Source organism: Phyllobates terribilis, unplaced genomic scaffold (genome assembly GCF_046119375.1).
Source record: "Phyllobates terribilis strain yellow unplaced genomic scaffold, ASM4611937v1 Scaffold_122__1_contigs__length_5177241, whole genome shotgun sequence".
In the NCBI taxonomy this organism is placed as follows: domain Eukaryota; kingdom Metazoa; phylum Chordata; class Amphibia; order Anura; family Dendrobatidae; genus Phyllobates; species Phyllobates terribilis.
Genome location: NW_027362882.1, coordinates 1,308,159 through 1,320,260, shown reverse-complemented (window position 1 = coordinate 1,320,260; position 12,102 = coordinate 1,308,159). Strand labels below are relative to the sequence as shown.

At 52.4% G+C, this 12,102-nt stretch overlaps 1 pseudogene; it reads right to left on the bottom strand.

Annotated features, from left to right (window-relative positions):
* LOC141201657 (cingulin-like) overlaps positions 1-12,102 on the bottom strand; it is a 166,947-nt pseudogene that overhangs the window by 62,862 nt on the left and 91,983 nt on the right.

Genomic DNA, 12,102 nt, shown 5'->3' with positions numbered 1-12,102 from the left:
CCAGTCCTGATGATCACGTGGACTGCTTACTTTCATCACACCAGACTTCTTTACCATCATTTGCATGGCTTGGCCATTTCTCCCAATGAGCTTTCTTACCAGAGCATGAGGCACCCAGATGACTTCTTCTCGCAGACTTTGAGCTTTTCTCATAAGCTCCAGTTGTCTAATGGCTTGTTCAGTCTTCAACCGGACAATCCTCTTCATGCAAACACATCGCCAGTGCATGTCACTTAGGACAGCCACCCTCTTCCCTGTGACTTCAGTTGTGGACAGGACCACCAGCTGTTTAGCTTCTGAGGTCGAGTACACCTTACAGGCTCCCACGGCTTTCTTAAACTCTTCATGCACTGACTCTCTGGTGCATTCTTCTCTCAAATCTTCGGGTACATCTATGAGGCACTTGTACAGTGAAGTTTCTGTCTAATCAGTGGTCTCCAAACGATCATCTGGCTCAGGTTTCAGGGACAACTGAGTTTCAGATTCTTCACACTGTATGCTTCCCCTGAGCTGACTCACAGCTATGAACTCAAGAATTCTCCTCTTGACATTTTCCATCCCATACTGATCTTCTTTTAACACTTCCTCAGCTCTCCTCAGTTCCACCTTCTCATAGTATAAACGATTAAGCGCAACTTGTTTGCCCTTTTTCTTCTCGAAGGCGGCCTCGTTCACTGATTGGTACTTTGCCAGGCGACCTTTGAGCTCGAAAACTTCTTCCTCTAGCTCAGCTACTCGCCTCTCAGCAGCCCATCTCTGAAGTTCTTCCTGCTTCAACTGCTCCTTTATCAGCAGAATTCTCTCAGCCCTCTCTGTCTCCAATGAGCCTACTCCGCACTCGACAGCCAGTCTCTCAAGCTTCTCTTGCTTCAAATGGGCTTGTAGCGTCTCCTTGAGCTCCTTGATCTCGGCTCTTACATCCACCGAATCATCCAAGCTCACATTATTCGAGGAGGTATTTGCTTCATACCTCCCTTCTTCAGTGGCAAACTCCTGACCCTGATCTGTGGCTTCTCCGATAGACTCCTCCATCTTTTTCCACTCAGCTTCCATCCTGCTGATTCTATCCTGAAGGCACGTCTCTGCCCTCTGCAGATCATCACAGAATGTCTTCAGCTCCTTCACCTGAGCTTCCAGTCCTAGGATCTTTCTACGGAGATCATCATTCTCATCATGGGTGTCCTGCTGAGTGGTCTCAATCATTTGTGGCATGTGCTCTGCATCAGGCTTATCATCCTCTAGTTTTTTCTTAACCTTGAGGAGATCCTCATAGTCCCTCTTGGTTTATAGCAGGTCCCTATTGTGTTCATCATACTCCTTCTTGGATTCACGCAGCTCCCGGTTGAACTGTTCTCGCAGGTGTTCTAGGTCTTGATCGCGTCCAGAAACTTCGTCCTTCAGCGCCCCTTTTAAGGCAGATAGCTCCCTATCCCGCTGGTGTAGACCCTCGTCCAGCCTTTGCATCTCCTGCATCAGCTGCTTCACCTGCTCTTGAAATCTCTGCACTTCCTTTCTTGTGACCTCTGCTTCCTCCGCATCCCCAGAGCCTTTCTTCACTTGGTTCAGCTCTGACTGCACCAGGGAGAAATGATTTTTCATTTCATTCAGCTCATCTTCAGACTACTCTTTCTCAAGCTTCAACTGCAAAACCTCCTCCTTGGTTTTGCGGAGGTCCTCTTTATTTTTCTGGAACATTTCCTTCCATTGGTTGAGTTCCTGTAACGGGTCTGGGAGGCGGAACCTCTGGGCTACTATACAAGGGGGCGGTCCTTGTAAGGGAGCGGGTGGCGACCAGGCAGACAGTCACAGCAGGTGACCGGGACAGTCTCTAGAAGAACGGGTAGGAGGTCACGGCAAGTGACCGGGGCAGTCTCTGGATGAACGGGCAGATGGTCACGGCAAGTGACCGGGGCAGTCTCTGGGTGAACGGGCAGTTGGTCACGGCAAATGACCGGGGCAGTCTCTGGGTCAACGGGCAGATGGTCACGGCAAGTGACCGGGGCAGTCTCTGGGTGAACGGGCAGATGGTCACGGCAAGTGACCGGGGCAGTCTCTGGGTGAACGGGCAGATGGTCACGGACAGGCGGGTGGTCACAGCACGTGACGGCAGAGCCTCCAGGAAGGCTAGCAGACAGGTAGCAGATGTGCGCTCCCAGGTGAGCGGGCAAGCTGGTCCATAGACAGACTGACAAGAGTTGGAAGGCAGACCGTCGGACCTCAGGCTAGCAGGCAGGTAGCAGAATATCAGGCAGGAATAAGACAGCAGGCTGGCAGGAATCTGGCAGGTATCTGGCAGGTAACTGGCAACGGGACCTGAGGGCTGAAGCAGAGTAGTGAACAGTGCAACAACATTGCTCGGGCACCTCCATTTTGGAGGAGGTGCCTAATATATGGTGAAGTCCTCCGGCCATTGGCCGGGGACTCCTTAGGACGGCGCGCGCGGCCCCTTTAAGAGGGAGGGAGCACGCGCGCGCCCTAAGCACAGTGGCCGGGAAGGAGCGCGCGCTACCAGCAGAGCGGGAGGAGGACGCCGGGCTCGGAGCCGAGAGGTGAGGGGAACAGCGTCCCTGCCTAGCAGAGGGCAGGGACGCCGACGCTACAGTACCCCCCCCTTTAGGCCCCCCCTTTTTTAGGCCAGACAGAAATTTAGCAAGGATGAGAGGGGCATGGATGTTCTCCCGGGGCTCCCACGTTCTCTCTTCAGGACCAAACCCCTTCCAATCTACTAGAAAAAAGGTCTTCCCTCTTACCCTTTTGGTGGCCAGAATGTTCTCTACCTCAAATTCGTTTTCAGCGGAAACCGGAGCAGGAGGCGTGCCTGTAGACTTGGAAAAAGAGTTAAGTACCACAGGTTTGAGGAGAGATACATGGAAGGAGTTAGGGATCCGCAAGTTGGCCGGGAGTTTCAATTTATAGGCCACCGGGTTGATCTGACTGATGACCTCCAGAGGACCGATGAACCGAGGCCCTAACTTATAGGAAGGAATCTTGAGCCGGACATACTTGGACGAGAGCCAGACCTTATCCCCTGGACGGAATTGAGGAGGATCCAGACGTTTTTTGTCAGCATGTCTTTTCATACGCTCGGATGACAGAAGGAGTGCGGACCGGGTACTCTCCCATGTGGAGGAAAATTTGTTAACAAGAGATTCCGCAGCCGGATTGTCCACCGAGGTGGAGACGGGAAACGGGATCCGAGGATGCTGACCGAAGACTACAAAAAACGGGGATTTGGAGGAAGATTCGCTCTCGTGATTGTTGTACGAGAATTCGGCCCATGGCAGGAGATCCACCCAGTCAGAATGGTGGGCATTAACGAAGTGCCGGAGGTAACTGGTCAGGATCTGATTGATCCGCTCCACTTGACATTAGACTGTGGGTGGTAAGCGGAGGAGAAGTCCAGGGTGACGTCTAGCAATTTACAAGTGGCTCTCCAGAAACGAGAAGTGAACTGTACCCCACGATCCGACACGATGTGACGGGGCAGGCCATGAAGACGGAAGATGTGGCGGATAAAGTCTTTAGCCAGCTCGGGTGCAGACGGGAGGCCTGGCAGGGGAATGAAGTGAGCCATCTTGGAAAAGCGGTCAGCGACCACCCAAATGACCGTACAACCGGCAGAGACGGGAAGATCAGTTATGAAGTCCATCGCTATATGCTGCCAGGGGGCAGCAGGTACTGGCAGAGGAAGAAGGCGACCGGCTGGCAGGTGTCTCGGAACTTTGTTGCGGGCACAGGACACACAGGCAGAAACAAAGTCTATTACATCCTTGCGCAGGTTAGGCCACCAGTAGTGCCGGGAAATAAGCTGGAGGGTCTTTTTCTGACCGGCGTGGCCAGCTAGTTTAGACGAATGACCCCAGTGTAGGATCTTCTCCCGATCAGGTACCGATACGAACGTCTTACCGGGAGGGAGACGATTTAGACTCACGGGAGCCACCTGCATTACTCTGGCGGGATCGATGATATGTTTAGGTTCTTCCTCGAGATCAGATACCAGAAAGGATCGGGTCAAGGCGTCTGCTTTAATGTTCTTGTCAGCCAGGCGAAAATGTAGAACAAATTCAAAGCGAGCAAAGAACAAGGACCACCGGGCTTGGCGTGGATTAAGTCTCTGGGCATGCTGGAGATAAGCCAAGTTCTTGTGGTCAGTGTAAATTATTACCGGATGAAGAGCCCCCTCGAGTAGGTAACGCCACTCCTCCAATGCCAGCTTGATGGCCAATAACTCTCGATCTCCTATGGAATAATTGCGCTCTGAGGAGGAGAAGAGTTTAGAGAAGAAGCCGCAAGTTACCATCCTCCCGGAAGAAGATTTTTGAGTAAGTACAGCTCCGGCTCCAGAGGAGGAGGCATCAACCTCTAGAAAGAACTGCTTGTTGCCGTCCGGACGATGCAGCACCAGGGCGGAAGAGAAGGCCTGTTTTAAGGAAAGAAAGGCCTCCTCTGCTTCGGGCGGCCACTCTTTGGGATTAGTACCCTTACGGGTGAGCGCGGAAATTGGGGCAGTCCGGGAAGAGAAGTGCGGTATGAAGAGGCGGTAGTAGTTGGCGAAGCCCAGGAACCGCTGAATGGCCTTCAACCCCTCCGGTCGGGGCCATTTCTCGATGGCAGACAGTTTCTCTGGATCCATTCTTAGGCCGGTCTGAGAAATAATGTAGCCCAAAAACGGAAGCGAGGTCTGCTCAAAGAGGCACTTCTCATATTTAGCGAAGAGGTGGTTCTGCCTGAGCCTGAGCAGGACCTGACGAACGTCCCTCCAGTGAGTCTGGAGATCCGGAGAGAAGACCAAGATGTCGTCCAGGTACACCACAACGCAGGAGTAGAGAAGGTCCCGGAAGATGTCATTGACCAACTCTTGAAAGACGGCGGGAGCGTTACAGAGACCAAAGGGCATTACCAGATATTCATAGCGGCCGTCCCGGGTGTTGAATGCAGTCTTCCATTCATCCCCTTGACGGATACGGACCAGGTTGTACGCCCCACGGAGGTCCAGTTTGGTGAAGACTCTAGCCCCCCTCAGGCGATCAAATAATTCTGGAATGAGCGGAAGGGGGTACTTATTCTTCACCGTGATCTGGTTAAGGCCTCTATAGTCTATACAGGGACGGAGAGAGCCGTCCTTCTTTTTTACGAAGAAGAAGCCTGCTCCCGCCGGGGAGGTAGATTTCCGGATGAATCCCCTGGCCAAATTCTCCTCAATATATTCGGACATCGACCGGGTCTCAGCAGCGGACAATGGGTAAATACGCCCACGGGGAGGAGTAGTACCGGGTAACAGGTCGATAGGACAGTCGTATGGTCTATGAGGGGGTAATGTCTCTGCCTCCTTTTTATTAAAGACATCAGCAAATGACCAATAGGGAATCGGAAGTCCAGGTAGATTGGTTGGGGTAGGAGAAGGACGGACGGGATGAACAGGAACCAAACAAGTCTTATGACAGTCCTGTCCCCAGCGAAGGACTTCTCCGGTCTGCCAGTCAAGCACGGGTGCATGTCTCTGGAGCCAAGGTAGACCTAGTAAGAGGGCGTGAGAGAGTCCAGGCAGAACATGAAAAGAGATGCTCTCAGAATGCAACATTCCCACCTGCAGAGTTACGGATTCGGTGATGAGTTGGATGGGACGTGGTAAGAGGCCCCCATCCACAGCAGCGACAGATATTGGTACAGCCAGAGGTTTGGTGGGAATGCGGTATTTTTCTACCAGGGACTGTGAGATAAGATTCCCGACCGCTCCAGAGTCAAGTTGGGCTAGTTCGAAATAACGATTCTCCCCGCAGATAATAGAGACTGACAGTAGCAGAGATGGAGAGGATTTATTCTTGTCTAGGTTGACCTCTCTGAGCGAACCTAGACACAGGCGTTTCTTGACCTCTCCGGGCAGGTACGGATCCGGTGCTCCTTACTGCCACAGTAGAAGCAGCTCCCTTCGGCACGGCGTAAGTCCTGACGGGTTTTGACCATCTTGGTCTGGTCGACCTGCATAGGCTCAGGAGAGTGTACCTGGGGAGAGACGGATTTCTGAAAAGTAGGAGCTAGACGTGGAAACCTCCTCTCACGGGTGACCTCTTTGGCACGCTCCTGGAACCGTAGGTCAATCCGGGTGGCAAGAGTTATTAGGTCATCGAGAGTGGTAGGAATGTCCCGACCGGCAAGTTCATCTTTAATACGGCCGGACAGACCCTCCCAGAAGACGGATACCAGAGCGTCGTTATCCCAGGCCAGCTCCGAGGCAAGGGTACGGAACCGTATGGCATATTGGCCCACGGTGAGACTTCCCTGACGGAGGCGTAGCAGAGATGATGCGGATGAGGTCTTCCGTCCGGGTTCGTCGAAGACTTTCCGGAAAGCCATGAGAAAGGCAGGCAAGTCGGACACCAGGGGGTCTCCTCTCTCCCATAGAGGATTTAGCCAGGCCAGGGCCTCCCCGGTGAGATGGGACATGATGAAGGCAATTTTGGCCCGGTCGGAGTTAAACTGGTGGGACAGGAGTTCAAAGTGCAGGGTGCACTGATTTATGAAGCCCCGAGCCTGGGCGGAGTCGCCTCCGAAGCGAGGAGGTGCAGAAAGCCGGGGTCCGGGGTAGGATACCATGGTATTGGTGGGCAGCGGAGCTGCCGGGTTGCGAGTCATGGCACTGGCGGTGGTTGCTGGTGGAGCAGTCAGAGTGTCCAGACGAGAATTGACATTCCGCAGGTGATCCAGGATGGACTCCTGTTGGGACCTCTGACGGGACAGTTCATGACAGAGGTCCGAGAGCGAGGGAGCTTGGGTGCCACCGGGTTCCATGGCCCGAGCAAACTGTAACGGGTCTGGGAGGCGGAACCTCTGGGCTACTATACAAGGGGGCGGTCCTTGTAAGGGAGCGGGTGGCGACCAGGCAGGCAGTCACAGCAGGTGACCGGGACAGTCTCTAGAAGAATGGGTAGGAGGTCACGGCAAGTGACCGGGGCAGTCTCTGGATGAACGGGCAGATGGTCACGGCAAGTGACCGGGGCAGTCTCTGGGTGAACGGGCAGATGGTCACGGCAAGTGACCGGGGCAGACTCTGGGTGAACGGGCAGATGGTCACGGCAAGTGACCGGGGCAGTCTCTGGGTGAACGGGCAGATGGTCACGACAAGTGACTGGGGCAGTCTCTGGGTGAACGGGCAGATGGTCACGGACAGGCGGGTGGTCACAGCAAGTGACGGCAGAGCCTCCAGGTAGGCTAGCAGACAGGTAGCAGATGTGCGCTCCCAGGTGAGCGGGCAAGCTGGTCCTTAGACAGACTGACAGGAGTAGTAAGGCAGACCGTCGGACCTCAGGCTAGCAGGCAGGTAGCAGAATATCAGGCAGGAATAAGACAGCAGGCTGGCAGGAATCTGGCAGGTATCTGGCAGGTAACTGGCAACGGGACCTGAGGGCTGAAGCAGAGTAGTGAACAGTGCAACAACATTGCTCGGGCACCTCCATTTTGGAGGAGGTGCCTTATATATGGTGAAGTCCTCCGGCCATTGGCCGGGGACTCCTTAGGACAGCGCGCGCGGCCCCTTTAAGAGGGAGGGAGCGCGCGCCCTAAGCACAGTGGCCGGGAAGGAGCGCGCGCTACCAGCAGAGCGGGAGGAGGACGCCGGGCTCGGAGCCGAGATGTGAGGGGAACAGCGTCCCTGCCTAGCAGAGGGCAGGGACGCCGACGCTACAGTTCCTCTCTGCTTTCCTCCAGTTCTCACTGCAAGTTCCTCAAAATCTGGTTTATTTTCTGCCGCTCAGACTCCAGGCTCAGCTGGTCCTGGGACACATTCTCCATGTTTTTCCTTAGTTGCTGTACATCACTCTGATACTGCTGCCTGAAAGGCTCCAGCTCTTGGTCATGATTGGCCACCTCCTCTTTCAGCGCTCGCTTCAGGGCTGTCAGTTCCTGAACCTTCTGTCTCAGTAGATCATCATGCTTGTACTGAATCTACAGAACTGCATCCAACTCTTCCTCCTGGTCTTCTTTATTGTTGGATACTGTACCAGAGGTTGCTACTGGCAGTGTCAGCTCCTCTTCCATCCTGATCTCCTCTGCTTCTAAAGGAGAATCCACACTCGGAATAAAGGCACACAGCATTGCATTTTCTTTATTTACCCTTTCAGCAAAGACTACAGGAGCAACTTCTTTGTGGCCCTTGTACCTTCGAAGACGAAAGTGGGACTTTCTCACCTCATTTAACTCCTCCTGACTGAACTCTCTTTCTACTTTCATAGTGTCACTCCCCATGGTGTCAACCCCTTCTACTGGAGCTACCCAGTTATCAACGGTTGAATTGTCATTTTTAGGCGGTACCAACACACGACCAGTAACCAATTCTGGTTTTCTATGCCCCACCCCCTTTTGAGACTCCATCCCTTTTGGACAACTACACCTGTAGGGGGTGCTTTAAAAAAAAACAACATCATAGTCTCAGGACCCAGTTCACAACATATCTTAGTACCTCCCTGAGCACTCTGGGATAGTGCCGGCGCCACAGGAGAACTCAAGGATTGGTCCGCTGCCGCCATTCTGTAATGTGCCAACAGCTCCTGCCATTCCAGCACCATGTCCTGTTGCCGTTTCCCAAATACCTGCTGCAATTTTAACAGGCACTTTAATCGCTCAATAGCTTCAGTCTCATTTTCTGTTCCATTCACAGCCATCTTTATCAGCTCCTGCATTTCTTTAGCACACTCTATTTTGCTGAAGAGCGTTTGCAGCCGGTCATCTAACCCTTTCTCCATTCCGTCTGGGGATACTGCTCCATTTATAGCCATCGCAGTGCGCTGTTCACACCAGACACTTCACACCGCTCTCACCAGAAAAAATTTCGTGGCCCCACCAAGCCACAGCAAACCAGGTTTGAGTGCGACGACAATTTTTAGAACCCTGCCGAGTTACAGCCAGATGCTTAAATCTTCGTGGCCCCATCAAGCCACAGTCAGATGCTTGCATCCACATTCGTCGTCCTGTGCCGTTACCCCTTGCAACCAGACTGCAGTTGCCCGCATTCTCTAACCAATTGTGAGGTAGCGCTATTGATCATGTTGAGGGGCACTCACTTCACCGGGTCAATTAAAGCACACATGCAATGTTTTCCTGTAATCTAAAGTCCAGCAGTTTATTACACATCATAAACTGCTTATAACATAGTCCATCTCAGTGGCTCGCAGGAATGTTACACACGAAATATCCTAGAGCCTTTTCAGTCGTAGCTATGCCCGTTTGGCTTCAGAAACAGTCCTAAGCAAAGTAACAACATCAATGTCCATATCAAGCACGGTCTTTTACCTTTGCTAGGTCTAGCTGCTTCCATCATCTCTGTTCTGCCAAAGCTGTGGTTTAAGGCTCACCAGATGTGGCCTACAGGCCTCATGCCTTCCAGGTCTAATGGGGTCCCAGGCACAGAGATCAGGTCTCTTGACTCACTGCGTTTCAAAACCCCCCCAAATATATATCACTCTGTGCACACAGGACCTATGATGATGTCACAGTCATGTGATCAGTCACCTGAAGGGGAGGTACGTGGTGAGCCAGAACACACCCCCTCAGACATTTTGGCAATGCAGCAAGCCGCTGCATTACATCCTTCATTGGAGTCCAGCTGTGTTTAATTAAACTGATAGGACTTAATTTGGAAAGGCACACACATCTCTATATAAGACCTCACAGCTCACAGCGCATGTGTAACATCCCTGGCGGCGTGCTGACATGGCTTACCATCTCCCACCATGCAAGACCGCCAACTTACCTACCAGTCCAGGCTGCACACTATGCTCCTCTACCTGCTGTGCGCATGTCTCTTGTCTGTTGGCTTAGTGCGGCGGCGCTGGCACTTCCTGATTCTTAACCCTCAACTGGTGAGGTGGGGTTTTTGTCACGCAACTGGTGATGTGGGGTTTCCTATAACCCAGAATTTAGAGATCTCTTATTTTTACAGAAAATTCAAAGATCACGTTTGTTTTAATCATTTTCTTATTGGCGATTGATTACACATGAGTATAACAAATTTTTGACACCCACAAATGGATGGAAGCTAATGAGACACGGATCCTCATACCAGCATTTTTCAATGAATGGAAGCCGAACAAAAATTCCCTGGGTTGTGGCAAACCCCACCTCACCAGTTGAGTGTTAAAGTTACAGTGTGCACAGTCCTAATGCGTCCCCAGCCTATTGCTGTGAGTCACTGGATACTTAAACCTCCTCCACCCAGTGGGAGGTGCCTGAGCAACACTTTCTTTTAATGTGTTCTGTGCAACTGAGTAGGCAGGTCCTGTCCTGTATCTGTGACTTCTAGTCTGTTTCCGCCACCCCGGGGGCTGAGAACCCAGGTCCGTTACCTGCATCTGTGACTTCTAGTTTTTTCCACCACTATGGGGGCTGTATGCACAGGCTTGTTCCTGTATCTCTTTCCAGTGTCAGTTCCTGTCTGAACTGTGTCCTAGCCCGTTACCTGTTTGTCTCTATGTCCGATCCTTCCCTTTTCCTGCAGTGTCTGAACCAGTACCTAACTCCTACTCATTGTCTCTGTACTTCTGTTTGTGAGTTTTATGTCCACTCGCTACTTCATTGCAAGTACCTTGTGTGTATCTGGTTCTGCTTGTCCAGCTTCCCTGCCTTTGTATCTACCGTCTGTGTTCCAGCTATCTTCCTGTGTTTCCCAGTCTGTTCCATGGGATCAGAGCCCTGTCCTGTCTGCCCGCACCTGCGGCTCTGCTCCGCTCTGCTTGTCCTCCGCACCTGCGGCTCTGCTCTGCTCCGCTTGTCCTCTGCATCTGCGGCTCTGCTCCGCTTGTCCTCCGCACCTGCGGCACTGCTCTGCTCCGCTTGTCCTCCGCTCCTGCGGCTCTGCTCCTGTATCCCAGTCTGTACTGGTCCCTATCCAGCCTGTTTACCTACCTGTCAGTACCTGCCTGTCTGTATACCAGCCGTGCCTGCCAGTACCCGCCCGTCTGCATACCAGCCAAACCTGTCCTTTCCTGCATTCCCTGGTGTGGGTCAACAGCTGTGTGACAGAGGTCTGACTTGGAGTAGCACCTGGGCCACCTCCCTCATCCCTCCTCAGACCACGGAGTCGATTAAGCCGCCGTGTGTCCGTTGTCGGATCTGGCAAGGCACATAGTCACGCCCCTCCAGGCACTCCTCGGTTCGTGGCCCAGTGGAACCACTAACCACACTCACGCCAAACAGTCCGGGTGTGAGCTTAACAGCATGTCAGACTAAATGAGAATCATGAGCTCAAAGGAACTGCCCAAGGAACTCAGAGACAGAATTATGACAAGGCACAGATCTGGTCAAAGTTACAAGAGAATTTCTGCATTACTCAAGGTTTCTAAAAGCACAGTGGCCTCCATAATCCTTAAATGGAAGAAGTTTGGGACCACCAGAAGTCTTCCTAGACCTGGCCGTCCAGCCAAATTGAGCAATCGTGGGAGAAGAGCCTTGGTGAGAGAGGTAAAGAAGAACTCCAAGATCACTGTGGCTGAGCTCCAGAGATGCAGTAGTGTGGTGGGAGAAAGTTCAAAGTCAATTATCACTGCAGCCCTCAACCAGTCGGGCCTTTATGACAGAGTAGCCCGACGGAAGCCTCTGCTCGGTGCAAGACATATGAAAGCCTGCATAGAGTTTGCTCAGAAACACATGAAGGACTCCCAGACTATGAGAAATAAGATTCTCTGGTCTGATGAGACAAAGATAGAACTTTTTGGTGATAATTCTAAATGATATGTATGGAGAAAACAAGGCACTGCTCATCACCTGCCCAATACAATCCCAACAGAGAAACATGGTGGTGGCAGCATCATACTATGGGGGTGTTTTTCAGCTGCAGGGACAGAACGACTGGTTGCAATTGAAGGAAACATGAATGCGGCCAAGTACAGAGATATCCTGGATGAAAACCTCTTCCAGAGTGCTCTGGACCTCAGACTTGGCCGAAGGTTCACCATCCAACAAGACAATGACCCTAAGCATATGTAGCACCCCGAGGGCTCGGCTGCTACAGGGGTATTGCACCTCAAACCAGAGGTGTGATATTCCACTCCCGGGTAAGGATGGAGTGTGGACCAGGACTCGGTAGGCTGCATGCACCACACACACCCCATT